Source organism: Oncorhynchus nerka, linkage group LG13 (genome assembly GCF_034236695.1).
Source record: "Oncorhynchus nerka isolate Pitt River linkage group LG13, Oner_Uvic_2.0, whole genome shotgun sequence".
Lineage (NCBI taxonomy): Eukaryota > Metazoa > Chordata > Actinopteri > Salmoniformes > Salmonidae > Oncorhynchus > Oncorhynchus nerka.
Genome location: NC_088408.1, coordinates 83,677,134 through 83,685,257, shown reverse-complemented (window position 1 = coordinate 83,685,257; position 8,124 = coordinate 83,677,134). Strand labels below are relative to the sequence as shown.

At 39.7% G+C, this 8,124-nt stretch overlaps 1 non-coding gene across 1 annotated transcript; it reads right to left on the bottom strand.

Annotated features, from left to right (window-relative positions):
* Positions 1–5,007: 5,007 nt before the first annotated feature.
* LOC115140721 (U7 small nuclear RNA) lies at positions 5,008–5,062 on the bottom strand. The gene has a single exon (XR_003865270.1). It is a non-coding gene; the product is annotated as a U7 small nuclear RNA (small nuclear RNA).
* Positions 5,063–8,124: the final 3,062 nt, after the last annotated feature.

Genomic DNA, 8,124 nt, shown 5'->3' with positions numbered 1-8,124 from the left:
TTTTTTATGTGGTTATTTTCAATTGAATGCCTATAGAGAATCAGATGGGTTAGGACCCAGATTGCAGTTCCTATGGCTTCCCCTAGATGTCAACAGTCTTTAGACATTGTTTCAGGCTTTTTTTCTGAAAAATGAAGAAGATTGAGAGCTTTCTGTCAGTGGACTGAGGAAGAATGCAGAGCTGGTTTGCGCGCATGACCGAGTGCGCGCCCTTCTTTGTTAATTATAAACATCGTTTGACATGTTTCGACAAACTTTACCGGTACTATTAGCATGTATTTGTCTGCATGTTTTGACCGCCTTTGAGCCAGTGGATTACTGAACAAAACGCACCAACAAAACTGAGTTTTTGGGATATAAAGAGGGACTTTATCGAACAAAACAGACATTTATTGTGTATCTGGGACTCTTTTTTGACTGCAACCATATGAAGATCTTCCAAGGTAAGTGATTCACTTTATCGTTATTTCGGACTTTTGTAATTCCTTTACTTGTTTGTTAAATGTTTTTATGCTTTTGTAAGCGGGGCGTTGTCCTCAAATAATTGCATGGTATGCATTCGCCGTAAAGCCTTTTTGAAATCTGACGAAGCATCTAGATTACCAAGAAGTTCATCTTTAAGCCATTGTATAGCACTTGTATTTTTGTGAATGTTTATTATGACTATTTCTGTATTTTGAATTTGGCGCTCTGCAATTTCACCGGATGTTGTCGAGGTGGGTCGCTAGCGGAACGCCTGCTCCAGAAAGGATGTTACTTGTTAGATATTATTGCACCGTTGAAGCTAGAAGTACAAGCATTTCACTACACCCGCAATAACATCTGCTAATCACGTGTATGTGACCAATAACATTTGATTATTTGACATAAAAAATTGACTTGAAATATTGCTAAAAAGCAACACATTTGAAGTTTAGACCTAATCCCAATTGGGATGTTGTGGAAGGACTTGAAATGTGCAGGTCATGCTTGAAAACCCACAAATGCCCTTGAGTTAAAGCAGTGCTGCATGGAAGAGTGGACCAAAATTCATCCACAGCGACGTGAGAGACTGATCAATAACGACAGAAAGCATTTGGTTGGTTTTCATAACAGCTAAAAGTGACACAACCAGTTACTTGGATAGTGCTTGGGCTCTCATCGAAGAGAGAAGTTTGTTCGGCTCATCTAGCTAATCCTTGCTTGACATTAGCATAGTGTGAGGGGGCAATTACTTCTTCACACAGGGGCATCGGGTGTTGCATAACTTTGTTTATGGAATAAATGAAATAAGTATGTTATTGTTGTGTTATTTATTCATTCAGGTTCCCTTTATCTAATATTAGGCTTTGGTTGAAGCTCTGATAACATTCAGTATCAAAAATATATGCAAATGTAGAGAAAATTAGAAAGAGGATAAATACTTTTCCCCAGCACTGTAAGTGTGAAACATTGCACTGGATACATGTTACATGAAATGCAATACACATGACATAGCTTAAAGAAACTACATGAAGGAACATATATATTTGCACCTTTGCACTTTATAAGGGAGTGCAATGGAGCAGAATGTTCCGTTTTCTCTTTTCAAAACTGGTTGAATGGTTAAATTTACATTGTAGGTACCTGAAACTTACCACAACTTACCACACATGAACCAGAACCCCTTACCTCCAACCAAATGAATTAGAATTTTCAATAATTTAGTACAGGCTCTTTGTGACTTTGAAGTCAAAAATCTTCATTTCAGTTTAGATTTGTTTTCTTTCTTGATTCTGTGCAGCTGTAAATCAAACAAATAATGAATTTCATCAAATTTCAACTTATATTAGAAATAGTGAATTATGCAAGGGTGCCAATATATTTGACCACATCTTTATATAAGTAGTCAGTTACTAGTAGTCAGTTACTAATAGTCAGTTACTAATAGTCAGTTACTAGTAGTCAGTTACTAATAGTCAGTTACTAATAGTCAGTTACTAATAGTCAGTTACTAGTAGTCAGTTACTAATAGTCAGTTACTAATAGTCAGTTACTAATAGTCAGTTACTAGTAGTCAGTTACTAATAGTCAGTTACTAATAGTCAGTTATTAGTAGTCAGTTACTAATAGTCAGTTACTAATAGTCAGTTACTAGTAGTCAGTTACTAGTAGTCAGTTACTAATAGTCAGTTACTAGTAGTCAGTTACTAGTAGTCAGTTACTAGTAGTCAGTTACTAATAGTCAGTTACTAATAGTCAGTTACTAATAGTCAGTTACTAGTAGTCAGTTACTAATAGTCAGTTACTAATAGTCAGTTACTAATAGTCAGTTACTAGTAGTCAGTTACTAATAGTCAGTTACTAATAGTCAGTTACTAGTAGTCAGTTACTAGTAGTCAGTTACTAATAATCCGTTACTAATAGTCAGTTACTAATAGTCAGTTACTAATAGTCAGTTACTAGTAGTCAGTTACTAGTAGTCAGTTACTAATAGTCAGTTACTAATAGTCAGTTACTAGTAGTCAGTTACTAGTAGTCAGTTACTAATAGTCAGTTACTAGTAGTCAGTTACTAGTAGTCAGTTACTAGTAGTCAGTTACTAATAGTCAGTTACTAATAGTCAGTTACTAGTAGTCAGTTACTAATAGTCAGTTACTAATAGTCAGTTACTAATAGTCAGTTACTAATAGTCAGTTACTAGTAGTCAGTTACTAATAGTCAGTTACTAGTAGTCAGTTACTAATAGTCAGTTACTAATAGTCAGTTACTAATAGTCAGTTACGAATAGTCAGTTACTAGTAGTCAGTTACTAATAGTCAGCTACTAATAGTCAGTTACTAGTAGTCAGCTCAATGGATCTGAACAGAACATACTCCAATAAAGTGCCAGAACAATGTTGTCCACACAGCACAGCCACAGACACGTTACTGTGCATAATGCCACACCTTTCAACATGTGGGGGCCTTGGAGGCATTCAGCAGCCTAGTCCAGTCTGGACACAGAGTCACAGGCCCCTATACGGATGCTCCCCTTTCATCTCCTGTCACATGTCACCTCTGTACACACCCTCACCCCTCCATGTCCACTCTCTGTACCCCTACTACTTCTCTGACGTCTGAACTTCCTCTCCTCATCAACTCTCGCCTCCCCAACCACCATGGCATGACTGGCCAGTGGGTTACACTCCTGACCCACCATTTAGGAAACACTGGATTAAACAAAGGACTGAATTCTGATTGAAAAATAAATAGAAGCAGCACCTGCAGAGCTGCAGTATAGAAAGTCTCATTTGTCTGTCTAAAGGGCGGAGTGGAGTGGGTAAGGCAAGACAAATGGGGCCAGTGTGTGTGTGTGTGTGCCTCTGCGTATGTGTTTGTGTGTGTGTGCGTGTCTGTGTGTGTGTGTAATGAAACTGATTATTTCTATCTGTCAGACAGGACATCCTGCTAACAGTTCGGGCCATATGGGGCTGAGGGCTGTGATGGGATGAACACATGCTGTGTTTCAGATGAATAAATCTTAGCTAAATAAACACGTTGTGCCTTCATGAGTTCACTCAGCAGATTCCTTCATCCTGGCCTCATTTCAAATGAAATGATTGGAGGTTTAGATTTAGTTTTGAGAACTGGGAATGTAGCCACGTGTTTATGTTTAAGGTGTAGAAGTGAAATGGCATCTCCCATATTGGGTAGAAGATGAAAGTAGCCTAACGTACTAAAAGTAGTCAAATAGGAGTTTGTTGGTCTTAGCTTGCCTGGTGTGGTCTGATCCTCTAGGTCTAGAGTGGAAAAGCTCTCAGACAGATGACTAATGAACCCTATTTGAACAAGAAGGTAGGGTCACTGAGCGTAGGGTATACCACTGTGGATTCAGGTATATCCTCTGTCCAGAATGGATAAGACCCAGTTCATTGGCATTTTGGTCATAGATAGCGAGAACCAGCCCACATCTACAGACTGATACAAGCACGCACGCACGCGTTCACCCGAGGGGCAGGAAATGGCTCTGGAAATGCTTTTAGGATTTGCGGAACCAGTGAGTGTTGATTTTAAATGAGCTTGAGTCATTTTCAGAGTTCTGCTGGAAGGTTTGTAAGTGTGTGTGTGTGTGTGTGTGTCTCTACATACCGTTTGTACACTGAACAAAACTATAAATACAATGTTTGCAATGTACACTGTACACTGCACAGATCTGCTAGCTACATTGCCACCAAATATTCAATGACGTTCTAATCTGCCTCCCTGCTAGGATGTGACTGTCTGGAGCTTTTGGTGCAAAACCTATACATGGAGTCTCTGGTACACTGCCATGTCCTATGAGAAGTTGGTATGTGATTGAGCCAATATCTTGATGGTAACTTAGCAATAACTAATAATAACTTAGTTCTCATTGCAGGGAAAGAGGGATTTCTTGTACTCCAGTTGATTATGGAAGGGATGCCTGTCATATTGTTCATGAATCATAGATATTGTCGACAAAACCGCAGTCTTACCACTTAACTATAGTATACCTTGGTATAAATACTATATTACATACTGGGTGGTTCGAGCCCTGAATGCGAATTGGCTGACTGACAGCCGTGGTATATCAGACTGTATACCACGGGTATGACAAAACATTTATTTTTACTGTTCTAATTATGTTGGTAACCAGTTTATAATAGCAGTAAGGCATGAGGGGTTGTGTTATATGGCCAATATACCACAGCTAAGAGCTGTTCTTATGCACGACGCATCGCGGAGGGTCTGGTCACAGCCCTTAGCCATTGTATATTGGCCATATAACACAAACCCCCGAGGTGCCTTATTGCTGTTATAAACTGGTTACCAACGTAATTAGAGATGAAGTATACTATGATATACATACTATAGTATCACTGTAGTGTTTTGCAGACTTTACTGTTGTATTCACTGCAGTACTTTTGCGGACGTTCATTGAATACTGTAGTATTAACTCTAGTATACTGTAGTATTTACAGCTAACTATAGTATAAATAGTGTAGTTTAAGAAAAACTGTATTTTTCTGACATTACTCTGACATTGAAGTTGGGCGCTTTCTCCTTGAGGAAACCTACTGGAGAAACACTAAAAGAGAACATTTCCCATAACCTGTAGGTAGGTAGGACTGGGGTCTGAACGGGGAGTTCAGAGCTTCTGCTCTTTTCTATGTGTAGGGAACACAATATATGGTCTATACTTGGCATGTAGGTTTCTCACTTATGTGTAGCACAAATTGAGACATGGGGAATGGGAATGGGCAGGTTAAATGCAAGTTAAATACTGTAGTATTTAATATTGTTAAAAAAGTGTGGTGTTTTTGCGGACTGTCGTGGTTTTTGCAGACGTTATTGTACTATTTACTACATTTTTTTGTGTGTATATTTCTGTAGTATTTACTTCAGAATTTTACAGTATACTACAAAATTCTACACTAAGTACTACACATGATTGAGGGATATTACAGTGTGTGATATAGTATTCTACAGTATACTACTACTGTAGTATTCTATTGTAAACTAGTGTTTCTTCATGTGGGTATAGAGACTAAAACAAAGACATATTAAAAGTTGATTTGATATACAGTAAGTTGTTGTGACTGGTATGCTACACACACAGGCCTGAATAAAATGCATCCCGTTCTATCTCTCTCCTCTCTCAACAACTGTGTCTTGTGTGTATGTGCGTGTGATGTAGAAAAGGCTCCATTCTCTCATGGCGATAGGCCAGAGTAAAACATTCTGTCGTTTGGTGGGAAGCTGATATATTTGATAAATAACACTAATATCTTCACGGCAGGGCTAAACATGCCAGTGTTTACTTGCTTATTGCACATAAATGACCAACACGCTAGCTTGCTTTCATGCACAAGCAAAGGCAAAAATTCCCTTTATTGATCTCACTCTCTGGGCCCAGGGGGTGCACACATGTACTCACCCCTGAAAAAGCCTGGAGGTATTCAGACCACACACAGAGCAGAGCAGAGTTCTCTCTCTCTCTCTCTCTCTCTCTCTCTCTCTCTCTCTCTCTCTACCTCTCTTTTTCTCTCTCTCCATCTTTCTCCCCCCCCCACCAATTGCTCTCTGTGCATGGTTTACTCCTCTCCTCTCAGCCAAGTCCAGCTCTCTGGTCGTGAACAGGGCTGGGGAGAGACGAGGGCAGAGACGAGGCGAGGCATTGCTCTGTGTTCTCTATCTTTGCCAAACAGTGTGTTTCTCTCTCTCTCTCTCTCATGCTGAAATGAACTCTTCAGGGCCCGTCACTAACTACAATAGTTCTACCCATGTGACCACCCACATAGGACGAAGGATGTTGTTCTTTTTATCCACGCCTCCAGTGTTCTCATGCCCTGAGAAGAGCACAAAATCATCCCGCTGCCATTGCATTTTTATGCCAAAGAACAGCACATAGAGAGAAGGAGATGTGTGTGCATTTGTGGGCTAGGCATTGACTGTAGGCCTACATACGTATATAGTTTGGTGACTGAGGGAGGAAGGCAATGGCTTGTTGAGGTGATTCCCTCTAGTGGCTATATGGGATAAGTAAAGAAAATGAAGCGCGCTGTATAAGGATTTCAGTTATTGGAGTGTGCAGGGCCAGAAAACCATACAACTTACATACTCTAATGTAAATAATTGTTGATTATCACAGTGGATGTTTTGTTATCACCCTATAGTCAAATTGATCTGAGGGATTGTAAGATACTATTGAACTTGTATTGCTTGAATTGACATGACAGAATGTATTGGATAAGGAGTGTCGTGTTGGATAAGGAGTATCGTGTTGGATAAGAGTGTCGTGTTGGATAAGGAATGTCGTGTTGGATAAGGAGTGTCGTCTTGGATAAGGAGTGTCGTGTTGGATAAGAGTGTCGTGTTGGATAAGGAGTGTCGTGTTGGATAAGAGTGTCGGGTTGGATAAGAGTGTCGTGTTCAATAAGGAGTGTCGTGTTGGATAAGGAGTGTCGTGTTGGATAAGGAGTGTCGTGTTGGATAAGAGTGTCGTGTTGGATAAGGAGTGTCGTGTTGGATAAGGAGTGTCGTGTTGGATAAGGAGGGTCGTGTTGGGGGGTTTCTGCATGTCAGAAGGGGATTTGCTATCTAGACCACACATCGAAAGACAGAGAGAGAGCGAGAGAGGGAGAAATAGAAAGAGAGAGATAGTGAGAGAAAGACAGGGGAGGAAGAGAACGACATCAGGGGCGAAATCAGGTACATCTGCGCATATTAGTGAAGTTCCCTGGTATGGGAGCAGAGAGAGAGAGAGTGAAAGAGAAAGTGCTGGGCACACACTGGTTGAATCAACGTTGTTTTCATGTTGTTTCAATTAAATTATGATGAACCAACGTGGAGTAGACGTTGAATTGATGTCTGTCCCCAGTGGGAGAGAGAAAAGAAGGAAGCATGAGACGTAAGAGGAGTCTTGAGGGTCAATGGTGACTTGAGGACATGGAGTGTGTGACTTTGAAGTGGTGAGTTCAGATGTGAAGCCATCCCACCAGCACAACATTTAATTGATAGGTCCCATCCATTTGGAAGTCAAAGTCGCCCAAGTCACACAGATGTAGGATCTTAATATGATCACCCTGTTGCAGGAGAACTTTCCTGCAATTCAAATCAAACCAAATCAAATGTATTTGTCACATACACATGGTTAGAAGATGTTAATGCGAGTGTAGTGAAATGCTTGTGCTTCTAGTTCCGACCATGCAGTAATATCTAACAAGTAATATAACCGAACAATTTCACAACAACTACCTTTTACACACAAGTGTAAAGGAATGAATACGAATATGTACATATAAATATATAAATGAGTGATCGTTGAACGGCATAGGCAAGATGCAGTAGATGGTATAGAGTACAGTATATACAGTACATATGAGATTAGTAATGTAGGATATGAAAACATTATATGAAGTGGCATTGTTTAATGTGGCTAGTGATACATTACATCAAGATGGCAAGATGCAGTAGATGGTATAGCGTACAGTATATACATATGAGATGAGTAATGTAGGGTATGTAAACATTATATAAATTGGCTAGTGATAAGTTGATTACATGAATTTTTCCATTATTAAAGTGGCTAGAGTTGAGTCAGTATGTTGGCAGCAGCCACTCAATGTTAGTGGTGGCTGTTTAACAGTCTGATGGCCTTGAGACA